The 16,908-nt window shown below is 43.8% G+C and overlaps 1 protein-coding gene across 1 annotated transcript in view; it reads left to right on the top strand.

The window, feature by feature from the left end:
• The window catches only part of LOC126283162 (sialin-like), a 186,260-nt gene that overhangs the window by 84,770 nt on the left and 84,582 nt on the right, over positions 1 to 16,908 (top strand). The gene's annotated exons all lie outside the window — the stretch shown is intronic.

Here is a 16,908-nt window from a genome sequence, read left to right as displayed (position 1 = left end):
ATGTTGCCAATATCTTAGTACCTGTCTTAACTGACTTATTTAATTTTTCCCTCGTGAACGGAATATACCCCACTGCAAGGAAAAGAAGCATAATTCGACCCATCCCTAAGATCGAAAACCCGCAACTGCCTAGTGATTACCGACCAATTAGCATACTGCCTGCTGTTTCCAAAGTACTTGAATATATTGTTCATGACCAAATCACTGAACACTTGCATGAATTCAGCCTATATGACAAATTTCAATCCGGTTTCCGTAATCATCACAGCACAAACACTGCTCTAATTAAAGTAACTGATGACCTGAAATATGCCATCGACACTCGAAAGGCAACAATATTGACGCTACTGGACTTCAGCAAAGTTTTTGACACTGTTAACTTCGACATATTGCTCAGAAAAATGCAACAGCTTAATTTCTCTGACAGTGCAATGAGATGGTTTGAAAGCTACTTAAAAGACAGACAGCAATGTGTTGTCTGCGCAAATGAAAAATCTTCCTGGAAACATGTTTCTTCGGGAGTGCCACAAGGATCAGTCTTAGGACCACTTTTGTTTTATTTATAGGTCAACGATATTTCGTCGGTTCTGTCCTCCTGTAAATATCATTTCTATGCCGACGACCTACAGCTCTACCTAAGCGTCAGACCTGAAGATGTAAACACTGCGATCGCTCAGATGAATGATGATCTGTCTTCAGTAGTGACATGGGCGAAAAACCTGGGGTTTAAACTAAATGCAAAAAAGACGCAAGTAATCTTAATAGCCCATCAGAAATTAATAAGTTCAGATTTCCGCGAACGACTACCTCCTACTCTGCTCGATGGTACTCCAACACCATATCAGAAAACAGTGAAAAACTTGGGTGTAACTTTGGATGAGCATCTCAACTGGGCGGAGAATACAGTCGCAGTGTGCCGAAAGACGTCTGCTTGTCTCTATGCTCTCAAAAAGTTTCGGAACATATTTCCACAGGACTTGAAACGCCAGCTCGTGCAAGCACTCGTTCTACCGAACCTCCACTATTGTGATGTGATTCAACAAACAAAAGACGGCTAGAGCTAACCATGAATGCCTGTGTGCGTTACACCTGCAACATTCGCCGATATGATTATGTTAGTACTTCATACTCAGAGCTAGGGTGGCTGCGGCCGGACTAATTGCGTGAGTACCACACTTCACCGACTCCTCGTCGCGCAAGCACCCCAGTACCTTGCTTCAGAGATTAAAAACCTGTCATACCATCATAATCGAAACACGAGGTCACTCTTATTTGGTATCCTAACTGTGCCCACTCACAAAACAAAAGCTTTTGCAAACTCCTTCTCAGTTGCCGTTGTCCTCCTCTGGAACAAACTGCCCCTTACCTTGCGGAAAATTCAATCTCCTGCTGCTTTTAAGAAGAAGTTGAAGCATTTCCTACTATCATCCTCATAAAGTTCTCCACAAAATTAATGTACAAGTCCAGTCCTCTCATCTGTCAAAAAGCAAAGCTAGCTTCTCCTATCTTGCTCCTGAGATGCCTTCCTCTTCACCTATCTCTATTAGCCACGCAATCTTCTTTTCCTTCATATTTCCTAAATTATGTTTCATCATGTCTCTCTGTTCTTCTCCTCTCTTCACCATGAGTCTCCCTCATACTCCCTGCTAACAGCACTCCTATCTAAAATCTTTCTCTTCAATAATGTCTAATTATAACAGTACTTATGATCTACGAATATAAACTCTGTATGTATGTATTTTTCCAGGTGTACCTTTATAACTGTTTATTTCACTTTTTGTACTAGATGTAGTTTAACATGCCTACTAAAACATATGAATGTAACATAAGTAGAATGCCTGGTTAGATGTAAGAGAGGGCCTGATGGCCCTAATCTTGCCAGGTTAAATAAACCAATAAATAAATAACGAACCCAGCCGCACAACTGATACGATACTCCATAGGCACGCAGTGTGGTCGGAAGGCGCTTGTAAATAACGCTATCAAAAGCCTACTGGAAATTTAGAAATATGGAATCAACATGAGACTACCTGTCAATAGCAGTCATTTCTTCGTGTGAAGTAATAGACTTAAGCACAGTTGGATAACCACATGTAGGGACTTTCCCGAATAGTAGTCACCTGAGTTAATCACCGCGCTTCCTCCTTATTTAGCTCTTGTGAAGAATTGGTCAGGGCAGAAACAGACTTCAGAAAAAAGTATGATAAAAATGTGTATGTTTACAAACACGGAAAATAATAATAGTGTAAGACTGTACTCCATTGAAACGAGCAGACCGTCATGGTAAACAAGACCTCTCATCGCAGGAAAGAGTTCTAGACTAATAAAGTTACTAGAGCTGATAGCATCATTACACTTCCAGTGAAACAGCAGTGTTAAAACTTCGACATGTCTAGGAATGGAGTCCAGATCAGTTCCCAGCCATATGTGAGGCGAACCCTGGAATGGTTTCTTCGAGAAATTTATTGTCCGTTCTTTTCCTACTCGCTTGTTCACCTAAGCTAAATAAGGATCGCGCTGATTAACTCAAATGACGTCTTCTCGGGGAAGTCCCTTTACACGGTGATGGAGTGGTTCTACGAATATGCTGAATCCAGTTACTTTCTCATCGTTTGAAAACGAGTCAGTGCTCCCACATTGGAGGTGTCCAGGGGATGCTGAATACTAACATGGCCTTCATCTTCCACCAACTCTAATATTTCCTTGCTTTCGATTCTGCTTCAAGTGCTTGATGAAAAACACGACAATGCCACTCTTTGAAGCCAATGCTGTTTCACAGTTATTTATTAATCCGCTATTTATCCAAAACTCCAGAAAAAATTAATGTTATTAAGACCAAAGCTCTCTCTCCGCCATCGCTACTATTTTATATGACAGTTTTAAAGATGCCTGTTACTCAGTAACCGTATACTGTGTACAACATCAGTCTGATGTTGTTCCCAGATGGGCACACGTGGCAAAAGCTAGAACGTTATACACTCCTGGAAATGGAAAAAAGAACACATTGACACCGGTGTGTCAGACCCACCATACTTGCTCCGGACACTGCGAGAGGGCTGTACAAGCAATGATCACATGCACGGCACAGCGGACACACCAGGAACCGCGGTGTTGGCCGTCGAATGGCGCTAGCTGCGCAGCATTTGTGCACCGCCGCCGTCAGTGTCAGCCAGTTTGCTGTGGCATACGGAGCTCCATCGCAGTCTTTAACACTGGTAGCATGCCGCGACAGCGTGGACGTGAGCCTTATGTGCAGTTGACGGACTTTGAGCGAGGGCGTATAGTGGGCGTGCGGGAGGCCGGGTGGACGTACCGCCGAATTGCTCAACACGTGGGGATTGAGGTCTCCACAGTACATCGATGTTGTCGCCAGTGGTCGGCGGAAGGTGCACGTGCCCGTCGACCTGGGACCGGACCGCAGCGACGCACGGATGCACGCCAAGACCGTAGGATCCTACGCAGTGCCGTAGGGGACCGCACCGCCACTTCCCAGCAAATTAGGGACACTGTTGCTCCTGGGGTATCGGCGAGGACCATTCGCAACCGTCTCCATGAAGCTGGGCTACGGTCCCGCACACCGTTAGGCCGTCTTCCGCTCACGCCCCAACATCGTGCAGCCCGCCTCCAGTGGTGTCGCGACAGGCGTGAATGGAGGGACGAATGGAGACGTGTCGTCTTCAGCGATGAGAGTCGCTTCTGCCTTGGTGCCAATGATGGTCGTATGCGTGTTTGGCGCCGTGCAGGTGAGCGCCACAATCAGGACTGCATACGACCAAGGGAACACAGGGCCAACACCCGGCATCATGGTGTGGGGAGCGATCTACACTGGCCGTACACCTCTGGTGATCGTCGAGGGGACACTGAATAGTGCACGGTACATCCAAACCGTCATCGAACCCATCGTTCTACCATTCCTAGACCGGCAAGGGAACTTGCTGTTCCAACAGGACAATGCACCTCCACATGTATCCCGTGCCACCCAACGTGCTCTAGAAGGTGTAAGTCAACTACCCTGGCCAGCAAGATCTCCGGATCTGTCCCCCATTGAGCATGTTTGGGACTGGATGAAGTGTCGTCTCACGCGGTCTGCACGTCCAGCACGAACGCTGGTCTAACTGAGGCGCCAGGTGGAAATGGCATGGCAAGCCTTTCCACGGGACTACATCCAGCATCTCGACCATCGTCTCCATGGGAGAATAGCAGCCTGCATTGCTGGGAAAGGTGGATATACACTGTACTAGTGCCGACATTGTGCATGCTCTGTTGCCTGTGTCTATGTGCCTGTGGTTCTGTCAGTGTGATCATGTGATGTATCTGACCCCAGGAATGTGTCAATAAAGTTTCCCCTTCCTGGGACAATGAATTCACGGTGTTCGTATTTCAATTTCCAGGAGTGTATTTCACTTCTGACTTGATAATAGCTGCTCTAAATTCTGACCATTGCCTTTTAGCAATGTAATTTTACTGTTCATCAAAATTTCGGTGATTAAGACGCCCCTAGCAGATGTCGAAACCTAGATCAATGAACCTACCAGTTATGTGCAATCGGTTGGCTATATAATTCTATGTATTTTATATGAAATAAATACATCACGATGTATTTAGTTCTGTTTATTATTATCTGTTTAACATCTTGTTCATTTTGGAATCTATGTGTGTTTCGGAGCAGAACGTCCATGTTTAGTGTTCCAAAGTTTTCATTTGTGCAATTGTAGAGTTGTATTGTGCGCTGATAAGGAACCCATGTTTGAAAGAGGTCACACTTCTAAGCAGTTAAAAATTCGGCTCAAAATCGTAACCCAACAATGAGAACAGTTTTAAATATCTTTCTGAATTCGTGACAAATGAGATTAATAGTTCGTCCACAATGGGATCCCTTCACAGGGGTATTTTGCACATTGATTATACACAAACTGGTGAACAAAGACAGCAGTCACATTGCTTATATGTTTTTGAGGGCTATCTCACGACGTTTAGGAGGTTTACAGATTGATTATTTTGTCGTTATCACACATTGAAACGCCAAAGCTATTCGTATAGACATGCGTATTCAAATACAGAGATACAGAAACAGGCAGAATATGGCGCTGCGTTCGGTAACGCCTATATAAGACAACAAGTGTCTGGCGCAGTTGTTACATCAGTTACTGCTGCTACAATGGCAGGTTATCAAGATTTAAGCGATGGGATACAGTATCTCCGAAGTAGCGATGAAGTGAGGTTTTCCCGTACGACCTAGTACTGTAAATATAAGAAATCCGGTAAAACATCAAATCTCCGACATCGCTGCGGCCGGATAAAAATCCTGCAAGAACGGGACCAACTACTATTGAAGAGAATCGTTCAACGTGACAGAAGTGCAACCCTTACGCAAATTGTTCCAGATTTCAATGCTGGGCCATCAACAAGTGTCAGCGTGCGAACCATTCAACTTAACATTATGGACGTGGGATTTCGGAGCCAAAGGCCACTCGTATACCCTTTATGATTGCACTACACGAAGATTTATGCCTCGCCTGGGACCGTCAACACAGACATTGGACTGTTGATCACTGGAAACATGTTGCCTGGTCGGACTAATCTCGTTTCAAATTGTATCGAGCGGATGGACGTGTAGTTGTATGGAGACAACGTATGAGTCCATGGATCCTGCATGTCAGCAGAAGACTGTTCAAGCTGGTGGAGGCTCTGTAATGGTGTGGGGCGTGTGAAGCTTGAGTGATATGGGACACCTGATACGTCTAGATACGACTCTGGCAACATCTAGATACAACTCTGACAGGTGACACATATGTAAGCATACTCTCTGACCAGCTGCATGCATTCATGTCCATTGTGCATTCCGACGGACCTGAGCAATTCCAGCAGGCCAGTGAGACAGACCACACGTCCAGAATTGCTACAGAGTGGCTCCAGAAATACCCTTCTGAGTTTAAACACTTGCGCTGGCCACCAAACTCCCCTGGCATGTGCTATATTGAGCATTTCTGGGATGTCATGCACTGTGCTGTTCAGAAGAAATCTCCACCCCCTCGTACTCTTACGGGTTTATGAACAGCCCTCTGGGATTCATGGTGTCAGTTCCATCCAGCACTACTTCAGAGCCCTGTCGGAGGTTCGAATCTTCCCTCAGGCAAGGGTGTGTGTGTGTCGTCCTTAGCGTAAGTTAGTTTAAGTTATATTAAGTAGTGCTAAGCTTAGGGACCGATGACCTCAACCACAAATTTCCAAATTACTACTTCAGACATTAGTCGAGTCCATGCCATGTCGTGTTGCGGCACTTCGGCGTGCCCTATACGAATTAGGCAGATGTACCAGTTTCTCTGGCTCTTCAGTGTATCACAGACACAGAATTTATTACGAAACAGCTGGAAGTAACGAGTGTAATTTTGAGGAAACGTTAATCAACATAACGTTCCTTCATATGTAATTTCGTAGAGATCTGTGTAGATTACGCTCAGAGATAAACAAAAAAAAATCGAGTGGCTAACATACATAAGCAATTCGGATACTCCTTCGCTAGGACACAGCAGATCTCTCAAAGCAAAATTTGTTGAATGTTGAGAATATGATGGGTATGGAATCCAATGAAACGTTATCTAAGAGCAATCGACGAGTTTGTTTTAACCTTTCTGTTCATTTTTCACTTTTTCTGTTTACTATCCAAAGCCGCCTATCGAAAGCCGCAATATGGTGTTAGGAATTTAAATCTGTGTACCGCTCAGATGGCTCTTCCTTCGTCTGAGGTCGCATTATTTCTAATACCGTAATAATTGCATTGTGGAATCTCTTAATCCGTATCAGAAGTCTCGTGCGTCCTTTCTCCATGAAGCAATTTCAAAAATACGTTTCCTTGAAAAATTGGTCCTATTTTATTTTAGATACTTGCAATAAAATTCAGTGGACCACATTTCGAACAGTCACACGGAAAGTGGGCCGCATTCCATATTCGGCTTTAGCGCACACGCTTTCATGGATATTCCAGTTCGTCTCGAATACAGAGAAATCTGCGCCTTCATCATGCATACTCACTTAACTACTCCGAACTCATTTCCTTAACGACACAAAATCTTCAAATGTAAGTGGTAAGCCCCTTGACACCTACGTCGGGCATCTTTTTTCTCTCGCACGTGCATCAGCCATCGATGTCATAAGAATAACCGCGTTTCTGACACACGGCATTCAAGTAACATCTGTTACCATAACATCATACTAACATGTTTTTCTGTCCAACATGAAAAGATATTCAACTTCCTGGAAGATTAAAACTGTTTCGCAGGAGAACTTCTGTGCAGTCTGGATGGTAGAAGACGAGGTATTGGCGGAAGTAAAGCTATAAGCAAGGGTCGTGAGTCGTGCTTGGGTAGCTCAGTTGGTAGAGCACTTGCCCGAAAAAGGTAAAAGTCCGTAACTCCAGTCTCGGTCCGTTACGCAGCCTTAAACTTCCAGGAAGTTTCGTATCAGCTCACACTCGGCTGCAGAGTGAAAACCTCATTCCAAAGATAATACTGATCCAAAGTTTCCAAAATATCGACAGCTGCAACAAAGCAGATCCAAATAGAGGAAAACAAAATGGAAATAATTGCCATTTATGTTACACAAATCCCACCAATTTAGTGTTTCCGACATTGCTGAAGGTTTTGTAGACTCAACAATATGCACGAAAGCTTCAAAGATGGTACAAATGGTTCTGAGCACTATGGGACTTAAATGCTGTGGTTATCAGTCCCCTAGAACTTAGAACTACTTAAACCTAACCAACGTAAGGACATCACACACATCCATGCCCGAGGCAGGATTCGAACCTGCGCCCGTAGCAGTCGCGCAGTTGCGGACTGAGCGCCTAGAACCGCTAGACCACCAGGGCCGGCGCGTCAAAGATCCCCGAAAGGTTCAAGTGATCTTATTTCATACACATATGTTTTTCCGTAAATGTCTCCCAGGCTGCGAAAAAGTTATTTAATTAGTTAAGAAAGACAATAATAGAATGCAGAAATCCGAAGACAAGTGCTAGATATCAAAACTGATAACTTTAGTGCATACCTCAAGACGGGGTTGATACGAGAGTGGTAGAACCTTCTGTTAACCATGTGTCCACCAGATGCTTCTTCGTCCATCGGACAGCATGATTCACCAGCTGTAAATGACATGGAAGTGATTTCTGACACCTACACATGGCCTGGCAGGAAATACAATTTTGGCTGGACTGCTTTTCCTACGAGCGGTTTCCCTATATCGCCAGTGGCGAACGACACTTTGATTGCTTTGAGAAGAACACTTCCCTTATCATGAAATTTTCTCGGGTGATCAGCCGATTGGTGGCGTCGTCTCGTCGCGACGCTTCGATGAGTTCCGTACTCATCTTCAGGTGAAGATGATGGGCTGATCACCCGAGAAGATTTCACTATTGGAATACGCCAAGAAAGCCTGCAATCATATATACTTTCCCTGTCCTTAACCAAGATCCGCTTTCTTTAAAAAGTCGTCGTCAACAGGAGGTTAAATCCTGACTTTCCAACTTGCGCTTTTTTTTCTTTTTTGCGTTTCTTAGTACAAAATAAACGCGCCACCGAGATCCTAGAAGATTGTTTCGAATGGATTAGATAGGAATTTCGATGTGAACATGAGGCTCGTAATATTTTAGATGAGTATTATTTATACACTGAAGAGTCAAAGAAACTGGTACACCTGCCTAATATCGTGTAGGCTCAACAAGAGCACGCAGAAGTGCCGCAACACGATGTGACATGGACTCGACTAATGTCTGAAGTGGTGCTGGATGGAACTGGCCCCATGAATCCTACAGGGCACTCCATAAATCCGCAAGAGTACGAGAAGGTGAAGATCTCTTTTGAACACCACATTGCAAGGCATCCCAGATGTACTCAATAATTTTCATGTCTGGGGAGTATGGTGACCAGCGGAAGTATTTAAACTCAGAATAGTGTCCCTGGGGCTACTCTGTAGCAATTTAGGACTGTGAAGTAGCGCATTGTCCTGCTGGAATTGTCCAAGTCCAACGGAATGCACACTGAACATGAACAGATGCAGGAGATCAGAAAGGATGCTTACGTACGTGTCACCCGTCGGAGTCGTATTTACTCGTATCAGGTATCCCATATCACTCCATCACCATTACAGAGCCTCCATCACCTTGAAAAGTCCCCTGCTGACATGGGTCCATGGACGCATAAGTTGTCTCCGCACCCGTACACTTCCATCCGCTCGCTACAATATGAAACGAGCCTCGTCAGACCAGGCAATATGTTTCCAGTCATCAATAGTCCAATGTCGGTCTTGACGGGCCCAGGCGAGGCATAAAACTTTGTGTCGCACAGTCGACAATGGTACACGAGTGGGTCTTCGGCTCCGAAAGCCAATATCGATGATGTTTCGTTGAATGGTTCGCACGCTGACACACTGTTGACGGCCCACCATTGAAATTTGCAGCAATTTGCGGCAACGATTCTCTTTAGTCGTCGTTTGTCCCGTTCTTGCAGGCTCTTCTTAGTGCCGCAGCGATATCGGAGATTTGACGTTTTACAGGATTCCTGATATACACGGTACACTCGTGAAATGGTCGTTCGTGAAAGTCCCCACTTCATCGCTACCTCGGAGATGCTGTATCCCATCGCTCGTGCGCCGACTGTAACACCACGTTCCAACTCGTTTAAATCTTGGTAACCTGCCATTGTAACAGCAGTAACTGATACAACAACTGCGTCATACACTTGTTGTCTTATAGAGGCGTACCCGACCCCAGCGCCGAATTCTGTTTCCATACCTCTGTATTTGAATACGCTTGCCTATACCAGTTTCTTCGGCTTTTCAGTGTAGCATCGTAAAATAGTTGTACCCGGGTAGTACTCTCTTTCAGTACGCTAAAATATTCTCTTTTGCCAGGGACATCTAATTGAAGTGACGAAATCCTTGTAGACACTATGTCTGTTGCTACGTAGCAACCAAGAAATCAGTGTTTGGTATATTTACGTCTTAAGTTGATTGTGCAACGTGTATCTGAGGAGAAAATGACGTTCGAGACCTAAATGGGTTTCGTAAGCGCCTGAAAACACTTCGGCTGGATGCTGGACCACATAATTGGTCATTAACCTGGCACGCATATCAGATGTCTATCTCGCTCAGCTGCCTGACACAACAGCAGTCGCTGAACGACGTGACGCAATCGTTACGACACTCGTCTAGCAGTCAGGAGCAGACGCAATCCATACATCAAGACTGTTCTTTCGCTAAAACGCTTAGAGTCAGCATAAAGACGATTTCGCCGAGAGGACTGCAGCCCATTTGTGCCTCCTTTCTTTGTACATTCTAACAGACCTGATATCAATGGGACTTTGATCTAACACGTAACACTTACCTGTCCGTTTAGATATGTAACGCAAGAAAAACTGTTTTTAATAGATTAAGAATAATTAGGCGTCGTAATAGTCATGCGAAATACGTCATTAGCAAAACATTTATCTGGGTTGTATCCTGGTCTATCGATGTGGTCGATTTAAAATCGATCTGTTACATCTTTTGTACACAACAAACTCCTTGGCCATAATGAAATCTGTCTACTGACATCAATGATTATACATTATTAAATATAAGAACTTAATGTAAAATAAACAGCAAAATCTTGTTTAATTAGAATAATGTACAAAGAAACTGGTATAAGCATGCGTATTCAAATACAGAGACATACCGGTAGATCAAAAAGTCAGTGTAAATTTGAAAACTGAATAAATCACCGAATAATGTAGATAGAGAGGTACAAATTGACACACATGCTTGGAATGACATGGGGTTTTATTAGAACCAAAAAAATACAAAAGTTCAAAAAATGTCCAAAAGATGCCGCTTCATCTGATCAGAATAATGTTGTGAGCAGCACTGTAAAGCATGTCCGGAGTTATGGTGAGGCATTGGCGTCGGATGTTGTCTCTCAGCATCCCTAGAGATGTAGGTCGATCACGATACACTTGCGACTTCAGGTAACCCCAAAGCCAATAATCGCACGGATTGAGGTCTGGGGACCTGAGAGGCCAAGCATGACGAAAGTGGCGGCTGAGCACACGATCATCACCAAACGACGCGCGCAAGAGATCTTTCACGCGTCTAGCAATATGGGGTGTTTTTTTCTTGGTTCTAATAAAACCCCATGTCATTCCAAGCATGTGTGTCAATTTTTACCTCTCAATCTACACTATTCCGTGATTTATTAAGTTTTCAAATTTATACTTACGTTTTGATCACCCGATATAAATAGGCAGCATACGGCGCTGTGGTCGGCAACCCCTGCATAAGACTATAGGTATCTGGCGCAGTTGTTAGATCGGCTACTGCTGTCACAGTGGTAGGTTGCCAGGATTTAAGTTAAGTTCGAGCATGGGGTTGTATCGGCGCACGAGCGATGGGACTCCCATCTCCGAGGTAGCGATGAAGTGGGGATTTTCCCGTATGGACATTTCACGAGGGTACCGTGAATATCAGGAATCCGGTAAAACATCAAATCTCTGACATCGCTGTGGCCGGAAAAAGATCCTGCAAGAATGGGACCAACGACGACTAAAGAGAATCGTTCAGCGAGACAGAAGTACAACCCTTCCGCAAATTGCTTCAGATTTCAGTGCTGGGCTGTCATCAAGTGTCAGCGTGAGGACCATTCAACGAAACATCATCGATATGGGATTTCCAAGCCAAAGGCCCATTCGTGTACCCTTGATGACTGCACGACACGAAGATTTACGCCTCGCCTGGGTCCGTCAACACCAACATTGGATTGTTGATCGCTGTTGCCTGGTCGGACGAGTCTCGTTTCAAATTGCATCGAGCAGATGGACGTATACGGGTATGGAGACAACGTGGACGCTGCATGTAGGCAGGGGACTTTTCAAGCTGGTGGAGGCTCTGTAATGGTGTGGGGCGTGTCCAGCTTGAGTGATATGGGGCACCTGATACGTCTAGATTCGACTGTGACAACGTCTAGATACGACTCTGACAGGTGACACATACGGAAGCATACTCTCTGACCACCTGTATCCGTTCATGTCCATTGTGCATTCCGACGGACTTGGACAATTCCAGCAAGACACTGCGGCACCCCACAGGTCCAAAATTGCTACAGAGTGGCTGCAGGAACACTCTTGTCAGCTTAGAGACTTCCGCTGGTCACCAAACTCCCCATATACGGACATTATTGGGCATATATGAGATGTCGTGCAACGTGCTGTTCAAAAGAGATCGCCACGGCCTCGTTCTCTTACGGATTTTTTGGACAGCTCTGCATGATTCACGGTGTCAATTCTCTCCAGCACTACTTCAGGCATTGGTCGAGTCAATACCACGTCGTGTTGCGTTTCTTCGGCTCTTCAGTGTCTTTACTACAATAATGTATTTAAGTTATAAACTATTCCGGACATTCCAGCACAAGCTGCATATGTGCCACCTATACAGGAAACTAGCAATCTACCTGACACGTTTTTTCGCCATTATGGTTGTTGTAGTAAAAATATTACGGTATCACATCAAAACTGTTCCTATTATCGGATTACTCTATAGCGCACTGCAACCAGAGTGTGCACAATGCATGTAAAACACTTGATAATAGGAAGATATGCTTGAATTCGATCATGCTTTAAATAAAATAACTTCTTTCGGCAAATTTGGCCTGTTGACGTCACCGTTATTGAATCTGTACATCAATACAGTCGTGAAATTACCCTAGCACTACGGAGAAGACATTCCTTGGTACTAAAACAACAAGATACTTCTCTAAAGGATTCCTGATAAAAGTAAGCCATAAAACTCTTGACACGTCTCTGTGAGATTGCGCAACCCGGTCACATAATACTATGTTGCAAAAGTTCTGCAATGCGAACCGCCTAATAAAATATCGTTATCTTCGGGATCATTGTTCCTTACCTACGTAGTGCAATTGTAAGCTTGCTTAACTTAGAACTGGCGCGCCACCCCATACCTATAGCTCAATACTGTTTGCAATTTATCAATTTCTAATCCTAGCTTTCCTAGATTTCAAACAATGGAACGCAGACAAACATTAGGGCACATTCGCACGACGAATTTTAGACACAATGGCTGACAAAAAGAAGTGAACTGTTCTGAAGGGGACATTGCAACCGCTGTTGGCATGGATCTATGCACTGATTCGGTTAGGATCGGCGGTATAAAGCCACTGTATCCCTACTGGCGCTAGCTGGCCCACAGCTGTTGTAGTTAGTCTTTGACATTCTGGACACTGGCACTAGGATGATGTTAACGTCAGATTTGATGCCACATGTGTTCTATCGGGGACAGACTTAGGACTTTTGCACACCACCGGAAAACCTCAACACATCGCATACTGCCCATAGAGAGACGTGCCCCACGTGTGGACGAGCATTGTCCTATTGACATTTGTCCATGGTATAATGCATAATGTAAACAGTAAGAAAGAAGTTTGATGAAAACACTCTATGCAAGTGATTGAATCTTTTCTTAAATGTCTAGTTACGTAAGAACTAGTCTTCCTCTCAGACGCTAGTTAGTCGTTTCCTGATGTCGGCCTAATAAGCCGAAAGTAGTCTGAAAGAAACAATGATCAGTAGAACAAAAATATTGTACATGTTACTCAACCTTAAATTTGGAATTTTTCTACCAAGAGATACTGGAAGAATCCATAAATAAGAAACAATTAAATTTATGAACTTTAAAAATGACTTTAGCTGTTGTTTAAAATGAAATACTCCATTGTAGCAAAGACGAATCCAGTGTAGTGCAGCAAAAATGAACGAGAAAGACAGTCGCCCAGTAAAAATTCAACTCTTCATCTGTTTCCTGTCGGTCCTCGAGGAAAAACGTGGCTCGCTGAAATAATAAGTTACGTCTGGGTAGTACCATACAGACACGGACACCGCCTGGCTAAAATGCGTTTGTCTGCTGATTTACTGTCTTTACTTCACGTACAGTAACTCTTTAATCTTCCAAACTCGGAACTTCTTCATTATAAATAGTCACAACAGTTTCACAAATCAAAAATTATACCTTCTCTTTAAAATAAGTTTATCCAAGTAAAACAATACCACAGCGCGAAATTACACTCGCAGATTTGATCATACAGAAGCATTTGAATTACCTTCCAAGAATAAAAATCATAAAATCAGAAATTAAATACTTGGCAGTATACGGCAAAAATTACGCTCCCACCAGCAACGACTTCCAACTACTAACCAAGAAGATCAAAGATGGTTTATATATTAAAGAAAATATATTATATGACAAATGGCTGTCTTATTAAGTTTCTTCCGTTGAGTTATTCCGAAAGTTCATAATTAACAATTTTTATTGTTGATAATTTCAAACAGAAATAACTTTATGTAAACAAATTTCGAAATAAATTCAGTATATGAAAAATGCTTAAGTTACTTGAAAAATTATAAAAGTCACATTATTCACGTTACTTAAAATATACGAAATGTGACATAATAACAATTTTGAATATGTTTGTATTGTATAGTACACAATGTAAGACACGACAAAAAGACGACACACTACGAAGGAATTATCCGAATTGGACGGAAATCGTTAGATGTGATGCACATGTACAGAGAAAGAAATGATTATAATTTCAGGAAAATTGTTTGATTTATTCAAGAGAAAAAAAGTTTCTCATACTGAGCTGATGAATAACGCTTCGAACCATCTCTGGCTCTTATACAATACTTATTCAGCTTTCACTGACTGCCTGAGTTGGTGGAAAAATCTGTACAATTGGCACGTTAGATCATCAGAATCCGGAGCTTGTTGGAAAGCCACGCCTATAATGCTCCACACGTTCTCAACTGGGGACAGATCCATCGGCCTTGCTCTCCAAGATAGGCTCTGGTAAAGAGGAAGATAATCAGCAGAAACTCTCATCGTGTGCAGGGGTACTTATCTTTCTAAAATGTATGCCCAAGATGGCGTGCCATGAGGGACAACAAGGCAGAGCGTAGGAGGTACCGCTGTGCTGTAAGGCTGCCGCGGATGACATCCAAAGCGGTCCTGCTACGAAAAGAAATGGTGGGCGACAGTCACATTAGTATCATACCGCTGACCTGGGCGTCTCCAGAGAAGTCTTCGGTGTGTACTGTCATTGACTGGAGTAGAATTGTCTTCAAAGACGCTTCGGACAGTGGTTGTATGCCAACATGACTGCCACCCACCATACGGCTCAACAACCATGAGTGATGGTCTGGACTGCAATTTCTATTCGCAGCAGGACCCCTTCCGTTGTCATCCGCGACATCCTTACAGCACAGCGGTACCTCGACGATTTTCTACGCCCCGTTTTGTTGCCCTTCATGGAAAGTCATCCTGGGCTTACATTCCGCTTGCCAAACCTTGCCTTGGCAAGCAATGTCGCCGAATGTCTCCCCAGTTGAGGATGTTTTGAGCATTATTGGCAGGGCCTTCCAACCAGCTCGGTATTTTGACGATCTAACGCACCAGGTTGACAGAATTTGGCACTACATTTCTCAGGCCATCCAACAACTTTACATTCCTGCGTACCAACCTGAATGACCGGTTGTATAAGGGGCCAGAGGTGGACCAACGCGTTACTGACTTGCTCAGTTTGTGAAGCTCTTTCTCTTGATTAAATCATCCAGTTTTTCTGATATTGTAATCATTTGTTTGTCTGTCGATTTACATCACGTGTACTGATTTCTGTCCCATTTGGATAATTCCTTCGTGTGGCGTCGGTTGTTTTCTCGTTTTTCTAGTTATTTGGAATATTTATAAAATGTATCGGGTAATTCTTTTCTTAACTATATCGACAAGTAGTGTAAGTGGCAAAAGATGAACTATTGTTCAGTTCCATTACACATTTTAAATCTTTGAGTTCGGTTAATAATTGTATAAAATATATAAATCAAATTTTTCTTGTTAGATAGGCAACCTACAACTGGACCATTAGCTCCTGTGCCCGTGAGCTCGTTGTAGCACTTTCGTAATATACACTGACGAACCAAAGAAACTGGTACACCTGGTATTGTGTAGCATCCCGCGAGCACGTACAAGTGCCGCAATACAACGTCGCATGAATTCGACTAATGTCTGAAGTAGTACTGGAGAGAATTGACACCATGAATCCTGCAGTGCTGTCCACAAATCGGTGGAGATCTCTTTTGAACAGCTCTTTGCAAAGCATCCCAGATACGCTCAATAATGTTCATATCTGAGGAGTTTGGTGGCCAAAGGAAGTGTTTAAACTTATAAGAGTGTTCCTGGAACCACTCTGTAGCAATTCTGGATGTGTGGGGTGTCGCATTGTCCGGCTGGAATTGCACAAGTCCCTCGGAATGCGCAGTGAACACGAATAGATGCAGGTGATCAGACAGGGTGCTCGCTTATGTTTGACCTGTCAGAGTCGTATCTAAACGTCTCAAGGGGTCCCCTATCACTCCAACTGCACACACCCCACAATTACAGAGCCTTCACCAGTTTGAACAGACCCCTGCTGACATGCATTCATGAGGATTCATGAGGTTGTCTCCATATCCTTACACGTCCATCCTCTCGATACAATTTGAAACGAGACTCGTCCGACCATGCAATAAGTTTCCTGTCATCGGCAGTCCAATGTCAGTGTTGATGAGCCCAGGCGAGGCATAAAGCTTTGTGTCTTGCAGTCATCAAGAGTACACGAGTGGGCCTTCGGTTCCAAAACCTCATATCGGAGTTTCGTTGAATGGTTCGCACAATGACACTTATTGACGCACTAGCATTGAAATCTGCAGGAACTTGCGAAAGGGTTGCACTTCTGTCATGTTGAACAACTCTCTTCAGTCGTTGGTCCCGTTCCTGCAGGATCTTTTCCGGCCGCAGCGATGTCGGAGATTTGATGTTTTGCCGGAGTCGGAGTCGTAT

Source organism: Schistocerca gregaria, chromosome 1 (assembly GCF_023897955.1).
Source record: "Schistocerca gregaria isolate iqSchGreg1 chromosome 1, iqSchGreg1.2, whole genome shotgun sequence".
In the NCBI taxonomy this organism is placed as follows: domain Eukaryota; kingdom Metazoa; phylum Arthropoda; class Insecta; order Orthoptera; family Acrididae; genus Schistocerca; species Schistocerca gregaria.
Note: the sequence above shows the minus strand (reverse complement) of the source record. Positions and strands in the feature narration are given on the sequence as shown.